Source organism: Abramis brama (assembly GCF_963993115.1).
Source record: "Abramis brama genome assembly, chromosome: 18".
Lineage (NCBI taxonomy): Eukaryota > Metazoa > Chordata > Actinopteri > Cypriniformes > Leuciscidae > Abramis > Abramis brama.
In genome coordinates, this window is record NC_139980.1 from 291,700 (window position 1) to 312,324 (window position 20,625).

The 20,625-nt window shown below is 41.4% G+C and overlaps 2 protein-coding genes across 2 annotated transcripts in view; both read right to left on the bottom strand.

Moving 5' to 3' along the window:
• rpf2 (ribosome production factor 2 homolog) overlaps positions 1-20,625 on the bottom strand; it is a 223,885-nt gene that overhangs the window by 175,534 nt on the left and 27,726 nt on the right. The window lies entirely within an intron of this gene.
• Positions 1-20,625, bottom strand: part of slc16a10 (solute carrier family 16 member 10) — a 47,906-nt gene that overhangs the window by 25,691 nt on the left and 1,590 nt on the right. The gene's annotated exons all lie outside the window — the stretch shown is intronic.

A 20,625-nucleotide genomic window follows, 5' to 3' on the forward strand; every position in this document is an offset into this window, starting at 1 on the left:
CTCTCCTCCTCCGTCTCTCCTCCTCCTCCATCTCTCCTCCTCCGTCTCTTCTCCTCCTCTGTCTCTCCTCCTCTGTCTCTTCTCCTCCGTCTCTCCTCCTCCGTCTCTCCTCCTCCGTCTCTTCTCCTCCGTCTCTCCTCCTCCTCTGTCTCTCCTCCTCCGTCTCTCCTCCTCCTCCATCTCTCCTCCTCCGTCTCTCCTCCTCCGTCTCTTCTCCTCCTCTGTCTCTCCTCCTCCGTCTCTCCTCTTCCGTCTCTCCTCCTCTGTCTCTCCTCCTCCGTCTCTCCTCCTCCTCCGTCTCTCCTCCTCCATCTCTCCTCCTCCTCTGTCTCTCCTCCTCCGTCTCTCCTCCTCCTCCATCTCTCCTCCTCCGTCTCTCCTCCTCCGTCTCTTCTCCTCCTCTGTCTCTCCTCCTCCGTCTCTCCTCCTCCTCCGTCTCTCCTCCTCCTCCGTCTCTCCTCCTCCATCTCTCCTCCTCCTCTGTCTCTCCTCCTCCGTCTCTCCTCCTCCTCCTCTGTCTCACCTCCTCCGTCTCTCCTCCTCCTCCGTCTCTCCTCCTCCGTCTCTCCTCCTCCGTCTCTTCTCCTCTGTTCTCCTCCGTCTCTCCTCCTCCGTCTCTTCTCCTCCGTCTCTCCTCCTCCGTCTCTTCTCCTCCTCTGTCTCTCCTCCTCCGTCTCTCCTCCTCCGTCTCTTCTCCTCCGTCTCTCCTCCTCCGTCTCTTCGTCTCTCCTCCTCCGTCTCTCCTCCTCCGTCTCTCCTCCTCCGTCTCTTCTCCTCCTCCGTCTCTCCTCCTCCTCCGTCTCTCCTCCTCCGTCTCTTCTCCTCCGTCTCTCCTCCTCCGTCTCTCCTCCTCCTCCGTCTCTTCTCCTCTGTTCTCCTCCGTCTCTCCTCCCCCGTCTCTCCTCCTCCGTCTCTCCTCCTCCGTCTCTCCTCCTCCTCCGTCTCTCCTCCTCCTTCGTCTCTCCTCCTCTGTCTCTACTCCTCTGTCTCTCCTCCTCCGTCTCTCCTCCTCCGTCTCTTCTCCTCTGTTCTCCTCCGTCTCTTCTCCTCCGTCTCTCCTCCTCCGTCTCTCCTCCAAGCGCAGGTGCCGTCAGAGATGGAGCGGTGATGGTGTGCGGACCGTATTTAAAGCCGGCTTGACGTTCGCTCCTCAAATGATCGATTGACTCTGTACCGCTGATCATGCCCTGTGTGTAAACTTTGACATTTCAAATTTGTGTTGACAACAAGACCGCTAGCCTTCTAGTTTTCTGTACAGAGACCCATGCAGGAGGAGGACGCCTGTTTATTTCCAGCTGAGGTTATGTTGATGATGATGATGATGATGAAACTCCACACGATGAAGAAACACACATTAGCACAGCAAACACAACAGACTCAGAGCTTGAACAAACACACCAGCTCTCTGATGACAGATGTGGTCAAACACACGAGACGTGTTTGTTCTGACTCAGTCTGATCGACAGCACTGCGTCTGAAGGAGAGTCGAGTCAGGTCATGTTTATTTACTTCATACACAGCTTCACATTAATATTCAGTTCAATAACTGCCAGTGTTCAATAACAAGTCAATCCGTTCTGAAACAAGTTCAGTTTCAGATGAAGCGGTGTCGTTACTCAGCTCACTTCAGTTCAGTTCTCATCCGATAGTGTCAGCGCAGAAAAATAATATCTCTGAATATGAATGTTCTTTTAAAGCCAAGCTGAGCGTTATCACTGAGTTCAGAATATGCTACTGTTGATTTTAAAGGAATATTCCAGCTGAAATACAACTGAAGCTCTATTGAGTTCTGTTACGAAATATTAATATCAGCTGAAGCAATTCATTACTTAAAATTTTACTTTTCTGAAATGACAATGACTACAATGAATTATTACTCACAGACGAGTAATTAATTGCAGAAAAACAACCGATCAAGAGTGACTCCTGTTCACACTGGATCTAATCATGACTGAACTGGATTCAGTCCACTTCTCGAACTCCTCACAGCTCAAAGGGGGATTCACTGCTGGAGAGATGATTTATTAATAATGAGGTCTTCTCCTTTATCAGAAACTTCCATAACACACTCTCGCCCGTCTGTCCATGCGACTGAGACAGTTTCAGACTTACAGCTGTCAAAAGTCCTCTAGTTGATGCAGAACTACACTTTCTACATCACCCAGCAGACGTTGATAACTAACACACCGGGACATTTGTGTGCAGGTAAAATGAAGAAAAGTAGACATTGTTCATTTACAAAACTACTGATGTTGTAACAACTACAACTTTGACGCCACAAAAAGTTCAGAACTAACTGTTCCACAGGTTGTAGAACTAAATCATAACACTAAATGATGAGAACATTTTGGGTGAACTAACCCTGTTTTAGCATTGCCTGTGAACACAGTGACAACCAGAGCAAACGTAAAGCCTTCGTATCGCGTCTTTCACACAGAAACTCTCCAGTTCCCAGATAGAGAACACTGTGTGTGTGTGTGTGTGTGTGTGTGTGTGAACGTCCACCAGTGTGTGTTGTGTTCAGTGTTTAACTGAGCTGTGTGTGTGTGAACGTCCATCAGTGTGTCGTGTTCAGTGTTTAACTGAGCTGTGTGTGTGTGTGTGTGTGAACGCGTCCATCAGTGTGTGTTGTGTTGTTCAGTGTTTAACTGAGCTGTGTGTGTGTGTGTGAACGCGTCCATCAGTGTGTGTTGTGTTGTTCAGTGTTTAACTGAGCTGTGTGTGTGTGTGTGTGTGTGTGTGAACGCATCCATCAGTGTGTGTTGTGTTGTTCAGTGTTTAACTGAGCTGTGTGTGTGTGTGTGTGTGTGTGTGTGTGAACGCATCCATCAGTGTGTGTTGTGTTGTTCAGTGTTTAGTCGTGATCATGGAAACATCAAACTGAGGAAGAAACACAGGAAAGAAACAGCTTCCCTGTCCTCTCACACAGAGTAATGTTCTCCTCTTCCTGAACACCAACTTCCCGAATCCCTCAAGCGAGCAGATCTGCTCCAGACGCTCGAGTCCGAGGCGTAGATGTTCCACTTCCTGTTTCTGCTGAGATCCATCAGTGACACACACTGGACTCAGAGTCAAGAGTTCAGCAGCCGCTGCATTTACAACCACTAAACCGGCTTATCTTCTGTTTCTAAACGTTACACGATTAAAACACTCCACATCTCCTGTCAGCTTATTCCAGCTGGCCGATTAGAGGCATGTAGACGTAACAGCAGTGGACCTGACAGGACATGATGCGCTGAGCACTGAGAGGAACACTGAGAGGAACACTGAGAGGAACACTGAACACTGAGAGTAAACCCAAGAGCCGGTGACGGTCCATGTCAGATTCACAAACACTGTTATTAACCAACATGATCTTGAACATTATCACATTATCACACTTGATGATAAGACTGTGAACATTATCATGAAGTCCAGAGTGTGTGAATCAGTGTTTTGCTGACACACACCTCAGAGCCCTATCAAATCCCTATCAAATATCCCTTTCACTCTTCACAAATTCTGGTTTATTTTTTCTCAAAATACATGTTCAAAAGCGAGAGTAAATCAAAAAGGATGTCTAATCAATTGAATTCATTTTTTACCACTGTCATAATTTATTAACTTAGAAATGTTGTCTGTTTTTTTAATACATATATATATATATATATATAGTGTCCCCCTAATAGTTAACTAACTGTTAGTCGACGAGATGAGGCTTAGTTGACCAAATGTCATTAGTCAGTAAAACCCCACAGGAAGTGGCGAAGTCCATGTGATAATTACAGTATGTCGTGCAGGAAGTCCAAACGTTCATCTGTCCTTCATCGACCTCATGGCTTATCATCTGGAACATGTAATTGTAGTTTAACGTTCGCCTCTCTCCATGGCATCTCACTCTAACGCTAACCTAGATAAACGTTCGCATGCACAAGTGTTCACTTACATTTATCCTGATAACAGCGAAAAGAACAGAATTTAAACTGTAAATGGTCTACTTTTATATGTTTACACTCACAATAATAACAAAATGTTGTGCTTTTGTAAAATACAGAGAGCAAACAGGGTGTGCTTTCATCGTCTCGGCCTCTGTAAACTTCTTTCTGGAACACGTTACAAAAATGAACCAAAACCCATGTTCATATTACAAGCATATACTTGCCTCACAGGCACATTCTATACATCTAAAGAAAGCTTGAAATGTCTACAATTCGATACTCTCTGATAATGTAATCCATGTGAAAGGTGCATTTCTCACTTCCAGTATATGTGGAGACGAGAGTCGGCGTCGTCAACTCCATCTTTGCAGCGACACTGACTCAGAAAACACTAGTTCATTAATAAATGATTAAAATGTTCAGTAAGTATCCTTGCTGACACATTCATAATCACTACTTTTACCGGTGTGCTGCTGCAAGTGTGATGCTTGTGCTGAAGCGCTTCATTTATATTTTAAAGAATGTCGGTAATGAAACGGTTGACGGCAGAAATGCACTTCCACAGTCGGAAAAAATACTCTGGAAGTGAATGGCTAACATCAACTGTTTCATTACCAACATTCTTCAAAACATCTTCTTTCGTGTTCATCAGAAGAAGAAAAACTCATGTTTGGAAAAACAAGAGGGCGAGTAAATGTTGACAGAATCTTAGTTTTTGGGTGAACTATCCCTTTAAACCAAACTTTTATATTGGTGGGTTGTAGAGCAGTCTTCATATTTCAATAGAAGTCTTTAATATTCACCAACACTAGTCCATATTGCCTTTGATTAAGTGTATAGCCCCACTCTTGATTTATTCATCTGAGTTTGGCCAAAGTCCAAGACATTCCACATTATACAGTAAATTCCATTTTTGTGACATTTTCTGTCTCAGACTCCTCGATCTTGCCTAGTGTGTGACGTAGAGTTACACTGAGCTCAAATGAACACTTCAAACAGCTTCATCCGTGAGCTTCTCTTAAATATAACGTTAGGATACAGCAGTGCTGGGCTCTTCTAGATTCATCCACTAAATATATCCATCCGACGGGCGACTCTGGCATTGTGCTGCGTCTCGCCTTGATATTTTCAGCATCCTGCCACAAGTGTTTTTAAGATGGCATGTTTGAGTTAAAAATAGTCCCACTTTTAAAGACACATCTTGAGAGCCTGCTGTCCCGTCGCTCTGCGCTCCGGACAAACACGACTGAAATCAAAACAAGCATCCTTCATAACTACAAATGAAGGTTCATCATGACAAACTGTGAATGATGGACTGATAAAACACTGTCTGACCTTTTAAATAGGTTTAAAGTTTGACATTTGAAGCTTTTATAGGACTTACAGACAGACCTTATAAAGATCTTTATAAAATATGTTCCTAGATTTCCCAGAATAACCTGTTGAATTTCTCTGAATTATACGGTCGGGTTCCGGAAGTAAAACTCCCATTCATTTTCTCTATAGTGGAATTGATTTTGAACTTTAAAGACAGACATATTGTCAGCTACGAGTTTGTTAATCGATGGTGTTTGCTTTTGTTGAAGCCATCAGCATCACCCCGCATTATTATTATTTTAACTTATTTTTTAAATACTCGTGTTCAACAGCAGAACTCCTCAAGAAACAAATCCATTACCCGTGATTCCGCAAAGAAATGACCAATCACAGAATCGAAACAAGCAAAATCCCGCCGAAAAAACACTTTAGTGCCGCCCACTCCCATGATGCACTGCACAAGATGACATAGAGTCAGTCTCTACTCGAAAACTACTTAAATGTTTGTATGCATGACATGCATATTTTGCAATGAATGTGAAATATATTGTTTCTCTCTGTACACTCGACATTTATAAATCAATAGTTTTATAGTTCTGTTTTTAATTTGATTACGTCATCAGCAATGCTTCATGGGATTGCAGTTCATTCCCTCATTACAGCTGTTATGTGCCACAAAAAAACAAAACAAAATGTTTAAACATAAGATTTATGTATTAGTAAACCAAAGCATTAGACAATGAATAAGATCAGGGATTCAGGCCACGACATGATGATTATGTCATCATCATTAAACAGCTCCCGATCATAATTTTTCTTGGCTTTTTTTGCCACAACAGATGTGCTTTATGAACACGTACAGCAGCCAGAGAAAATACAGTACTGAAGAGTCAAGGGTCAGGAGCCCAACTGAAGCAAACACTGACCACCATCATGGTGACTTCAAATGAAACCATTACTTTCATCAAAACGGAAATGACAAAGTAAATCTGGTGAGTAATAAGTGAAGCTGTAATGCTGTTTGAGTTGTTCAATCCTCTGCTGAGATCTTAATGTCTTCTTTTATCCTCAGTTGATTTCATCTAAGACTGTGTCTGGAAGTCTCGTTTCTCTTTCCTTCAGTGATTCTGCTTGTTAACAGCAGGCGTTCATCATTAATGCTCAATCATCAGTTAATTATCTCATTAACTTCAACACTGCTTCAGTGGTGCTTCAACTCTGTAGTGTGCACATGTGAACACTGGGCAGTGTTAATGTAACATGGGCGTTTTGCTGTGTACTATTACATAAATCTGACCCGTTTCATTTACGTATGACTGACAAATATGAACCACATTCAGTTTATTAATACAATTACATAAATGTTATCAGTTTCATTTATACATGATTGAAAAATATCACATTCAGATTATTAATTTATGTTAAAACTATGTCATCCAAATGAATGGAAATTTTAAATGCAATTCAAATACATAAATCTTATGTTTTGACAAAAATGTTTGAGTGTATACAGTCTTGTGTTTTTGTCTTGTCTGATGTTCAAATACTTGTTAGTTTCACATCAACTTTTGTAATGTTGTGATTCAAGGATATAATGCTTTAACAAAGATAAAATGCCAATGGGCAACATTGCTCTCCAGTTCAGTATATTCCACTGCCTGTTATTCCCATTCTACTTCCTGTAGGAACTGGTGGGATATGTATGTGCAGATTTGCAGCGGAAGCATTGTTTAACATCAGCTTGACGAAACAACTGGTAAAGACTGGCACAAACACATCTGCTTACACTTACAGAAACATCTACAGGCCGTATAACTCAAGTTTTCGAAAATGCTGGTTTGCACTGCACCGACACACACACACACACACACACACACACAGCCAGAGCGGCGTGAAGCATTAACAGAAGCCTCATGGATTTACTCTCAGTCTGGTTTACAAGGCCGTTTCATCCTCTCATCTGCGCTTCAGAGCGCTCAGGCTTCATCCACCGGCCTCAGGCTGTTCCTGAAGATCACAGAGGGGTTACGCTCATTACCGCACCACAGGCCTTCCGTCTGGGCATTTCCTAACCTCCTCCTCAGAAACACCGGGACACTGCCTGGACAATTCTGATACTTTCCTCGTGATGACTTTGCAAAATTCACTGGAACATTTGCTGTACATCTGCAGGACGGCACTGGCAGGCTTTATGTGGGATTCTCTAGGGGAACGACTGCAGACAGCTGGGAAATATTACGGGTAATTTCAGCGCTGGAGGGTTTAGCATGAAGAGCCACTCGCAGAGGAAAGGCCACGATATACAAGCGAAGTCGAAGAATGCCAAAACTAAGTTTTCTTCAAGAGTTAGTAAGAGCTTGCTGGTAAATGCCTTCGAACTACCATTGGTCAGTGGCATTTACATATGTGGGAGTGGCTCTGAGGCTCCGCCTTCTTTGAGGATTTCCAGTTCATTTCTTCTGTTTAGTCCATTTCATTACATTCATCTCATAATCATTACTTTTGCTTTTCGGCAAGCTTAACGTTTGCGCTTAAATGTGCAAGGCATATTTTTTTCGCCCCCCAGTAAATATTTAAGTAATTAAATTAATATAAATGTTTGATTAATCGACTAATGGCTTAAACGAACGACTACTACTACTCGACTAGATAAACCTTTAGCCCTAGTTAAATCTGATTCTGTTGCATAGAACTGAATGAGGAATAATATATTGATATATTGATATTAATATATTGATATTTAATATTATTTTAATATATTTTCTGTCCAATTTTGGTGTATTACTTAAAATAAAAGTGGTTATTTTTAAGTGGCTTGCATTTTTTTAATTCAGATTCAGTAAAATGTATGAATTTCATTAAAAACTCAAATTACAATAAAAAAAAAACTAATTTCAAATAAGAAATTAATTATTATTATTTTTTAAAGCCATTTTTAGTCTCAATTTCGGCTCAGATTTTTCATTTTGGTGCATCCCTAGTTTTTTCCCATGACTACTTGGTGACTATTTGAGGCGTAAATTACTAAAACTAACCATCAATAGTGTCTAACATTATTTGTACTTTTTGTTATATCTGGTTCTCAAACTGTTGTGTTTCTCACACTTATTATCAGTGCTATAATAGACTAGTAATTGAGACTAGATGAAGAAACTCCATGTTGGAGTGCTGAGCTCAAATTGAAGACCATCAGTCAGAGAGCTCAGCACTCCAACATGGAGTTCCACAGGGGTCAGTATTGGGGCCACTTTTATTTATCATCTACCTTCTTCCATTAGGCAATATTTTCAGACATCATGGCATTCACTTCCACTCATATGCAGATGACACACAGCTCTATGTATCTACCAAGCCCACTGCCACACTTCCCCCAAACACCCTCACCACCTGTATCCACGACATCCAGGCATGGATGACCACCCATTATCTCCAACTTAACAGTAACAAAACAGAGCTACTGCTCATTGGCACTCCATCCACACTCTCAAAATCCAACCTTTCATCAGTCTCCATTGGGGAGGATGTCATACCAGTCTCTAAACAGGTAAAGAGCCTTGGGAGTTATTTTGGACAGTACCCTTTCATTTTCCAACCACATCAATAATGTCTGTCGGACGGCTTATTTTCACCTCAGAAACATCTCCAGACTGCGTCCCTCACTTTCGCAACATTCCACTGAAGTTCTTGTCAACACCCTGGTGACCTCTCGGATCGACTATTGCAATGCGATCCTGCAAGGAATCCCCAATAAATTACTCCACCGGCTCCAACTTCTCCAAAACTCAGCTGCAGGCATCATCACCCGTAAGTCTACCGACCATGTCACACCCCTGCTGATTCAACTGCACTGGCTCCCCATATCACAACGAATCAACTTCAAAGTCTTGTTAATGACATTCAAAGCCCTGCACAACCTCGCCCCCTCATATATCACAGAACTATTACAGACCCCCACGCTCACTCCGTTCATCATCAGCAGGATTACTGGCAACCGCAGACATCAGACTCTCCACAGTGGGAGCAAGAGCGTTCTCCCATGCTGCACCAAAACTCTGGAACTCTCTTCCCCCTCATATTTGTGCCATAGACTCCATTTCACAGTTCAAAGCCACTCTCAAAACTCATCTTTTCAAGTCAGCCTATAAACTTTAAGCTAATACTATTTTTACTTCTATTTTTTGTTGTTGTAAGGTGACCTTGGGTGATCTGAAAGGCGCCTAAAAAATAAATGTATTATTATTATTATTATTATTATTATTATTAAACAGTGAATTCTCCTTGGAGGATTCAGAGGACAAGTCTTCAATTCTGAGTAAACTTTGAGTCTTGCACTTCATAATTTCTCACGTATTCAGTGCTTGACGAGCTACGATAAAGGTTCTATATTTTGTTTTACCTGACTCTGTGCTATTTTTCAAAGAATTGTTTTTGAGTAATCCTGCTCACAGAATCTCACCCAGTTCTGAACGCATCTGAGCTCAGCTCCTCGCGTGGAGCCCTTATCAGGCCTGAACGCAGCTCAGTTATGGACAGCCTTATCAGGCCCTGCGCATCTGCTGTGAGTCTCCAGCCGGTCCCTGGCTTTCCCACAGAGGGTTATAGGGTGATGTTGCCACTCTCTAGAGTCGCAGCGATTGGTGCTCCTATAGGATGGTCCTCACGGTTCCTGTTTACCCTACCAGTTTATCTGCCAGGAACCTTCACCTAACCCATGTGTCAACACAGATCAAACGCTCTGTTGACTATTAACTGACATGTGCGGCCGCGAGCAGAGCTGCACGTGTCGTCTATCTCTAACTCCTGCTTCGCTGAGATAGCACCAAGGCCAGTCCGCTGAGTGACAGAGCGCTGGCTATGAGAGTGTGTTGCGTGCGAATGTAAACGTTGAAGAGTTGTGGGCCGTGGGCACGTCCACGTGAATGTCTAACTCGATAGAAGAAAACATCTCAGAATTTACATTCTGGAAAGTTATCTGACCTTTAATAATGTCCTCAAAATATCAGCACAAAAACATCGTTCATGGAACTTTTTTTAAATCTATGAATAGTTTTTGTTGGACGCAACTTAGTTGAACTTTTGTCTAATGTTTTTTACTACTAGTTTTAGAATGTTCCGTTCATTCAAAATGAACACATTTGAACATTCAGAGAACATTAAGAAATAACCTTTGCATAACTTAATGGGAACGTTAAAGATATGTTTTGTCCACTGGGCAAGCTTGGAGTTCACAGCATGAAGTGAGGCTGGAGTGACAGACTTGTGTTTTTATTTGTCAAGGTAATGTCAATAGAAAGTCTTGACAACAGTCCATCTCAAACAGCCTCCGCTGTGGATCACAACACACACACAGCACAGAGAACACACACACGTCAAGAGGTACTGACCGTTCTTCTACTGCACTGCGTGACCAATAATAATCATCGTCTTTCCCTCTCTGGGCTGAGCAGAATCACTGAAGCCGTAACGGAGAGCCGGATGAACTATCTGTGCAGGTTCTGCTGGAGATCTAACACTGATCTGGTTTATGGTTGTGTGATCTGAATCACCGCTGTCAATCGCTAACAAACAGAGGAAAACCTAATCCATCACACGCTGATCAAAACAATATTTAGGCCCAAGTGTAAGATTTATGAATTAATTTGAATTGCATATAAAATTAGCATCCATTTGGATTGAACTAAAACTCATAAACTTAATGTGATGCAAAATTGTCAGTCATACAAGAATGAAAAGCTTGCCAAAGATTTCTGCACACAACGAATCATGGCATAGTCTATTAACTATTTGCATCTATCTGATTGTATTTAAATAATCATAATATCAACACAAATCGCTTAGAATCAGCATAAATCTGTTAATGTGGAAATCTGACATGTTTCTAACCTGTTGATTGTTTTAGTTTGTTAAAATGGTATAATCCACACTGTGATGGTTTTGGGATTAATGTGGGGTATGAAAAGAGTTTAGCACTAGACAAGACTAGCTGATTAGAGGACTGGATGACAGGCTGTTTTCGTCTCATATTCTCACATATGCACGTTTCGCCACAGCTTCAAAAGTGAAATGTCCAGTGGGTCTAAAAGCATGTTTAGTTTTATCCGGAACAGATGAACGTGAATATGGCAGCGTTTTATTACGTTGGAGTTTGTGCGTATCAGCAGTTCTGAGTTGAAATGTCCGGTGAGTGGCGCTAAAATATTAATGCTCCATTATAAAATAACACACACCTACAGTAAAACATAAACCTCCCCGATAGTGTTAACAAAAGCAAATGTGACATAAAAACGCAATCGTAACCATGGTATTTTAGCCGGTTTTGAACTCTTGTCTTTGAGCTCTTTGGCCCGATCTCTCCGCTTCACAAGTACAGCTGAGCTACTGAGCAACATTAGTACATCAGTATGAAGCAGGTTAAGTGATGCAAAGTCCAAAATATATTTGTTTACAAATCATGCACTTTGGTAAAATGCGTTTTGAGGTCGTAACATAATTGTGCAAGGAGCCGTGTGAAAACAAGTCTTTATTAATTCATAATCTGCCCCTGTAATCATAAGTGTGTGTGAGAACGAGTGCTGCCTCTAGTGTTCATTTCTGTCAGAAACTGCAGTCAAATGAATGTATTGGTACTTGTTTTGCGTTTTGCAAAAATGTTGCCCCAGGACTTTTCCAGTGAGCCTGTGTAGCATCATGTATGGTCTTGCTTTTAGCCTTTACTGTTGATGACATTAGTGTACTTTATATTTTCAAGAGAAACTGCTTCAGAAACGTTTAATGACTAATACATGTTTGACAGAGACTGCAGATGAACTGAGGCAATATCTGGAGAGATGAGGAAACCCTTCCTGCGAATGTGTGTGTGTGTGTGTGTGTGTGTGTTTGTGTGTGTGTGCGAGACTCTGCCGCTCATGTACAGTCTTCAGCCGCTACTGTACGAACGAAACCCGTGTCAGTCACGTTTCTCTGGCGGTGATGCTGTGATGATGTCAACTGTGTGATCATGATCAGGAAACACGACACACAGAATAACATCATCATCACTGATCATGAAGACGCGCTCAGATGTTATTGAGCAGCGAGCGCCAGCAACTAAGAGCACAAATACGCCACTGCAACATGCGACTGTTCATTTATTATATATTAATAAGCTACTTAATTATAATAAGTGGACATGGCAGCTAACCGATTACTATTCACATTTGCCATGTTCAATTTCCATTTCCACACAAACAAAAATGAGACTAAAGCTAAATTTGAAAGATCAAAACTACAACCCTGAAAACTGGTCACTGAAAATAATACTTGATATTTAGAGAACTAATTTAGAGGTCTTTAGAATCGCGTGGAAAGACAGTATGTCACGTTATAAAAAGGCCCTAAAAGCGGCCAGGGCTGAGCACCTCCGCAAACTAATAGAAAATAACCAAAATAATCCAAAGTTTTTATTTAACTCCGTGGCTAGACTAACAAATAAACAGACGTCACCCGAACAAAATATCCCGTTACAGTTTAGCAGTAATGATTTTATGAATTTCTTCACTGAGAAAATAGAAAGCATCAGAACCACAATTGTAAACGTTCAATCCTCAATCGCACCTTATGATTCAGCCTCAATTATCGCCCCTCAAGAAAAACTACAGCACTTTACAACTATAGAACAGGAAGAGCTAAATAAACTTATCATTGCATCTAAACCAACAACATGTTTATTAGATCCAATACCAACTAAACTACTGAAAGAAGTGTTACCTGTAGTGGAAGAGCCTCTCCTCAATATTATTAACTCGTCTTTATCTTTAGGTCATGTTCCAAGAACATTTAAACTGGCAGTGATAAAACCTCTCATTAAGAAACCACAATTAGATCATAATAATCTAGCAAATTACAGACCCATTTCAAATCTTCCATTTATGTCTAAAATACTAGAAAAAGTTGTATCCGCCCAACTGGGCTCTTTCTTGCAAGAAAATGATATATATGAAAAATTTCAGTCAGGATTCAGACCGCATCATAGCACTGAAACTGCGCTCGTTAAAATTACAAATGATTTACTTCTAGCTTCTGACCAAGGCTGTATCTCAATACTAGTTTTACTCGATCTTAGTGCTGCGTTCGACACTATAGATCACACAATACTCTTAGATCGACTACAAAACTACACTGGTGTTCATGGACAGGCATTAAGCTGGTTTAGATCGTACTTATCTGACCGCTAACATTTTGTCTGTTTAAATGGGGGAAAATCGAAGATAACGTCAGTAAACTATGGAGTGCCGCAGGGATCTGTGTTGGGCCCTCTATTATTCTCAATATATATGCTGCCACTTGGTAATATTATAAGAAAACATGGAATTAATTTCCACTGTTATGCTGATGACACTCAATTATAGATTTCATCACGACCAGATGAAAACAATAAATTATCTAAATTGACAGAGTGTGTTAAAGATATAAAATACTGGATGACGTGTAATTTTCTGCTATTAAATTCAGATAAAACGGAGGTATTACTTATTGGTCAAAAAAACTGCCCACAAAACCTCTTACAATACAACTTTAATTTAGAAGGATGTCCTGTTACTTTATCCTCTACAGTAAAAGACCTGGGTGTTATATTAGACCGCAACTTGTCTTTCGAAAATCATATTTCATGTTACAAGAACAGCCTTTTTCCACCTTAGAAACATTGCTAAGCTACGTAACATGCTATCTGTTTCTGATGCAGAAAAGTTAGTTCATGCATTCATGACCTCAAGACTAGATTACTGTAATGCTTTATTAGCTGGTTGTCCTGCATCCTCAATAAACAAGCTACAGTTAGTCCAAAATGCAGCTGCTAGAGTTCTTACTAGGTCAAGGAAATATGATCATATAACACCAATTCTATCATCTCTACATTGGTTACCTATAAAGTTCCGTATCAATTACAAAGTATTACTAATGACCTATAAAGCCCTAAATGGTTTAGCTCCTGGGTATTTAACGGAACTTCTATCGCCCTACAATCCATCGCGCTCTTTAAGATCACTAAATTCGAGGCTTCTGGTCATTCCTAGGATATCTAAGTCCACTAAAGGAGGGAGGGCATTTTCACATTTAGCTCCTAAACTGTGGAATGGCCTTCCTGATATTGTTCGAGGCTCAGACTCGCTGTCCCAGTTTAAAACTAGATTAAAGACGCATTTCTTTAGCCAAGAATTCACATAATACTTACCTTTTATACTACAGTTGAATCAGATTGAATGCATTATTTTTATGAACAGCAGCTACGCTAATTATTTCCCATCTGCTTTTCTGTCGTTATCTCGGGACGCTAGTCCCGAGGTAAATACAGATTGTCAGCTCCAGTTTGTATCCAGCCTCCCATGGAAACTACAGCCCAACATCCGTGCAGAGACGACTCGAAGCCTGTGAAGAGACGACTCGAAGCCTGTGAAGAGACGACTCGAAGCCTGTGAAGAGACGACTTGACGCTGGCGATATGTTTATGCCCTAAATTAATGCATGATTAACTAACTGTATTTTTCTATGTACATTTCTGAAATGCACTTTCTGTAAAGCTGCTTTGAAACAATATGTATTGTGAAAAGCGCTATACAAATAAATTTGAATTGAATTGAATATTTGACACCTGAAGTTTGGCATTAAAAGATGATTCCAAACTTTTAAATAGGACTTCCGACTGAAAATGGACACTAGAACTGCTAAGTCAACTAAAAATAAAGCACTTTCACTTCTTTTTTTCTCATACAAAAGACTTAATAATCATTTATTCCAGCTAAGCGATCATTCTGAAGCCTGTGATAATGTCTTCAAGGGGTCATATGATGGTTCTAAAGAGAACATAATTTCGTGTATTTGGTTTAATGCAATGGGTTTACGTGGTTTTAGGTTAATTTTTTTATTTTATTTTACACACACTGTCCATTATTGTTGCTCCTCTATGCCCCGCCTTTCTGAAACAGTCGATTTTACAAAGCTCATTGTTCTCTGTGCTCTGATTGGCCAGCGATCCACTGCATTGTGATTGGCCCGAATAACTTGTAATGACACACCTGTGACCTTATCTGGAACATCATCTCCCAAAGCAATAATGACAGGTGATAATGGCGGTTCTACCTTATCAATTCAAGCCAGAATCTGACCCGAAAATGCAGATTGGTAAGGTCGTATTTCATTGTGGACATAACTACTGATTATAATGACTTATACTGTCTTTCTACACGTCACGCTGCGGGTGTGAGAACACTACGTAAACATAAAACCATGTCTGCATTTGTGATCGTAGAAACGACATGCAAGCGCTACTCTATACTGCTCAAAACTCCCGTTTGAATAGTCAGTAGCAAATTGTTAAAATATGAAAACACACTTACAGGCGTGAGTCAGAAGCCCAGACTGTACTCGCAAAGATGGAAATGCCTCACTTTCTACAATCAGCTTTGAGCACAGCCGGCCTTTACTCTCGCAGGTTCTGGAAATTGCTCCGACAAATGCGCAGCACACAGTCAAATATTTTAGTAGTACTGATCTGGAGCAGTGTTGTAAATAAAGCTTAACCACTGTTTTCTAATTGTGTCCTCTTTCGGAAGGCCAAACAAATGAAAAACACAGCGTCTCCACAACATGGCGGCTCCGGCGGCAACAATAATACAGTGAGAATATGCGTATACATTTGGGCGGTGTTATGAAACTCCACACACTGACGTAGATTTGTGGAGGCGTGTTTGAACGAAGCGTTTTAGGAACTTTTACAAAGAATATCTCTTTAAGTTTGACACTTTGAGCTTCGTAACTCAGCAGATATTTTACATGCACAAACAACTACATAACACACTTCATATAACCCTTTTAAATAGGTTACAATTATTTTTATGCATACTTGTTCTAAATGATTTGCATATAATATGAATAAGAAGTAATCATGATGTGTGAGAACTGTCACTGTCACACGACCAGCACTAGTTACGGCCCTGATATACTTCAACAGAAATTGAAGAACAACGTAATTTTGAACAAAATCAGGCTGAAATGAAGTTTGTTTTGGGAGTTCGAAATAGCCAAAGCTTTTTTCTGGAAAAGTTCTCTCCGGCTGCTATAATTCTTTTATACTCTCATTGGTCCGTGGAGATTACGCAATAGTGGGTGTGGCTCTGAGGCTCCGCCTTCTTTCACGTGGACATCTTTTCCAGTTCATTTCGTCTGTTGAGTCGGTCGTATTTACACATTTATCTAACCGTCGCTCTCGGCAGTGTGTGCAGTGTCTGATGTTCGATAACAGTGTTCGCTCACGTATTTCAAACTCGGTTTAAACTAAGGGCGTTTTCACACCTGAGAGTCCGCACCAAGGTCCGAACCAAAGTTCATGTTTTTTTACATTGTATACATCCGGTTAGTTTTGGTTTGGTTTCACATTGCAGTTATGCGAGCGCACTAAAGAACTTTACATGACGTACCTGCGTCCTGTCGTCATCATCTCTGTGGGCTGCATCTCGACATTGATTGGTTTGTAAACGGACGTGCGTCTGACGTCAGCGTATTGTCAAGTCGGCGGGTAACTTTGACAAGAATGAATGAACAGACGCATATCGTTGCCACTATACTGTTATTATTACGGCATTACTCCCTGCAGCACCAGCTATACTCGAGGCTAGTTCAAATTCGCCAAATGAACGTCCTCGTTGTGCGAACATTTTATCGTTGCCGGCAGGACGCAGGAAAAATGTGTGTGTGTGTGTGTGTGTGTGTGTGTGTGCGCGTGTGAATCAGCTGGAAGGAACGCTGTGGGCAGGACTGACAGATCTGCACATAAATATTCTTCTTCAGTTGTTTAGGGGCTAAGTGGGAACCACCGGAAAACTTCTGAAAGTCTGAAAGTGCGAACAAAACAGAAAATGCTTTCACACTAGAAACGAACCAAACCTTTGTTCAGTTTGATCCGGATCGAGACTACCTCTTTTCGTCGTACCAAATTTCGTCTGTTTGGTCCGGACTGTGATCCAGGGGAGGTTTCACAGCTGTAATTTTGATTTGGACCAAACTGAAAAGTCAGAAAATCCGGACCAAACAAGGTAGGTGTGAAAGGGCCCTAAGAGCGAGTGTAAGTTCGCTGTGAGAATTTCAGGGCCTTTAGTCTTGAGTCTGTCTTGCTCCTCCTGGCCCATCACACGTTCCTCTCTCTCTAATGAGCCTCCTGCGTAACTCAGAGTCTCTGTGTGAGACGGACATCAGGGAGACGGAGGAAACAGACGTGCACGTCTAACATCATTACACCAGTCATCTGTGGGCCAAACCCCACCAGAGACACTCATAACAGGGTCTTTGAACTGATGCATCATTGAACATGTCGACAGGAGAAGCTAGACATGCACAGTCCGATCGGAAACATTCGCAAGACAGTCAAACGCTGAGAGTCTTGTGGTTGCTAAGGTCTTCTGGCTGGTCGCTAGTTTGACACTCTGAACATTCAGGCATTATCTGTTTAACTAGCCAAGTCAAAGTCCATACAGCGCTTTTCACAGATTATATCCTAATATCTTATATTCACACTTAGGGCCCTATTTTAACGATCTGAAACCCAAGTATCAAATGCGAAACGCAAGTAACTTTGTGGGCGGATCTTGGGCGCTGTTGCTATTATACCGGCGGGATAAATGACTCTTGCGCTCGACGCAAATCTAAAATGTGTTGGTCTGAAGTCGCTTCATTACTCATAGGTGTGGTTTGGGCGTAACGTGAAATAAACCAATCAGAGCGACATCTCACATTCCCTTTAAGAGCAGACGCGCTTGTTCCATGGCGGATTGCTATTATAACGGCGGATTTGCCAGGAGCGGTTCACAGCCGAGGAGACCGACGTTCTCGTCAGGGCCGTAAAACACAGAGAAGTGACATTGGGGATGGAGAAACACACCCAGATTAGCTTCGGTTAAACAGGCGTATGATAATTTGGGTAAATGTGTAAACTAGATGTATGCCTGTTTTTTCACATCTTCATGGACACAACAATGATTTCCCTCATGTGGAATATTTTTCCTTGTAATAATGTATGATTTGCAAAAATGTGAACTGCTGCGTTTGTGTAGATGAGAGAAGCAAAGTGTGTGTGTGTTGTGCACACGCTACATTATGGCCAAGCATGCGCCCTTAAAACAGCATCTGAATAACGCGCCGCTGACTTTAGACGAGGTTTCTCCTGGTCAGTGGCGGAATTGTTTTCTGAAACTGCAAAATAGCACCAGGGAACGTTTGCGCCGGAACACGCCTCCTCTTTTCGCTGAACCGCCCCCGGGAGCGCAAGTTCATTCCCTAATTTACCGACGTGCGTCTGTGGAGGGAAAAGTCCGCTGTGCGTCGGGTGAGAAATAGGAATGACACATGCGACGCTGTACAAACTCTATTGCGCTGGGTGCGAGATAGGGCCCATAGAGCTGAGCATTAATCTTGCGACGGTACAAGCAATCGCGCGGCTGAGATTTGCAGCTAACAGGGAACATTCTGTCAAGATTCTCTCAAAGTTATGAACAAACGCTCTTCCAGTAACATTAATAGAACATTTATCTGGTCTTTAATAATGTTCTCAAATTATTAGCACAAAAACATTATTTATACACCGCTCATGAAATGTTTAATTTAATGTTATCACTAGTTTCAGAACGTTCAGAGATCATTCCGAAGTAGCGTTCACATAATGTCTGAGAGTAGCACTTTATTTTAGTCCTGTTCCCCACCTGTGTTTATTACAGTAACTACAATAACTGTGTAATAACTACATACTATCCCTGAACATACCGGTCACACTTTATTTTACAGTGTCTTTCTCATACGTTACATGTAGTTAATATAGTAATTACTATAAATTGTGCTTAATAACATGGAACTATCCCTAAACCTAATCCTAAATCTGCCTTAGAGATGATGAAAGTACAGTTTGTACAATCAGTATTTTTATGGTTTGTGAGATTGTGTGGAGCCGTTGTGTCAGACGGCAGATGTGGACCTCTGACCTCTGACCTCTGACCGGCGCTGGCATGAGTGTGTGGAGCGACGAGCGACAGCTGGCGCTGATGATGCAATCTCCACCAGGCATTACGCAGGACATCTTTAACGGCACCTTGAGACGACCGTATGACTGACAAAATCCTGACCGCAGATATTTAAGCTGAATTAGCCCTGTCGTTGAGTTAATGACCGTAACACACTAGAGAAGCGTCACAGTGAGGGGTCGTATGACGAGCAGATCATCCTCTGTTTGTGCTGAGCTGTCGAGAGCGTAAGAAGCGTTCAGATGAAGATGAGCTTCATCACTGCAGCACTCAAGCGTCTCGTAAACACACTCGTACAGGATCATCTGGCACTCTGTGATGGCACAGAACTGCTATAAACACATGACAACATCCCTATGTGTGTTATAACATCTGTTAACTACAGCACACGCTTTAAAGGCTGTCCTTCCAACAACTCTGAGAACTGAGCATGTGTGTGCTTTAGCTGTAGCTCTGTAGAGCGGTAGTAAATGAGTGATCATCTACAGGGGAAATCAATCATTGACAGAAACACACTGATGTGACGCCAGTGAGAGAAGGCAATGTCGACGTCTTCTGCCACGATCAGTCAAACGGGCTTCGATCAAACAAAGCGTATCGTCCTGAACCAGTTTGATGTGCAGAAACTGACTCATTTCACTACATTCAGCTCAATAACAGAAACCTGACAGCGATCCGGCTCTCTGATCGCTCAGCACAGGACTGTGTTTATAGGTCACACACTCATTTCCATCGCTGATAAAGTTTATCTGCCAGTGGATCTAAAACTAAACTGGTTGAACTAAAACACCAATATAATCATGAGTTTGCAGTGTTTTTATACAATAACTGACATACATTAATACATGAAGGCACATTTGTAATGAATAGTTGGACTGTTGTCTCACGACAAACTCAAGTCAGACTAAGTTTTCAGGGTTTGTTTCTGTTGGCCAAAACAATGATTTAACATTATGAGTTTCATGGGTTTGAGCCTCACAGTGCTTTACTGATAAGCCTATAATAGACAGATCTCCATTTAGGCCTTTTGTTTTACATGTTTTCACACTGTGTGCGTTTAATAAACAGTGTATTCTTCCTAGTCTATGATTTTGTAGGGGTGTGTGCTACATGTACTTACAATAGTAATTATGTATATTTACAAGTAATTAACCTAAACCAAACCCTAACCCTATAGTAAGTACATGTAGTTAATTAATATTAGCCTTCTCAGTACTTATTTGAATGGTACAAGGGTTACACTTTATTTTAAGGTGTCACTGTTACAGTGTAGCTATATATTTAAGTACTGAGTAATATTAATTAACTACATGTAGGGTTAGGGTAGGATTGGGATTTGGTTGAGGTTT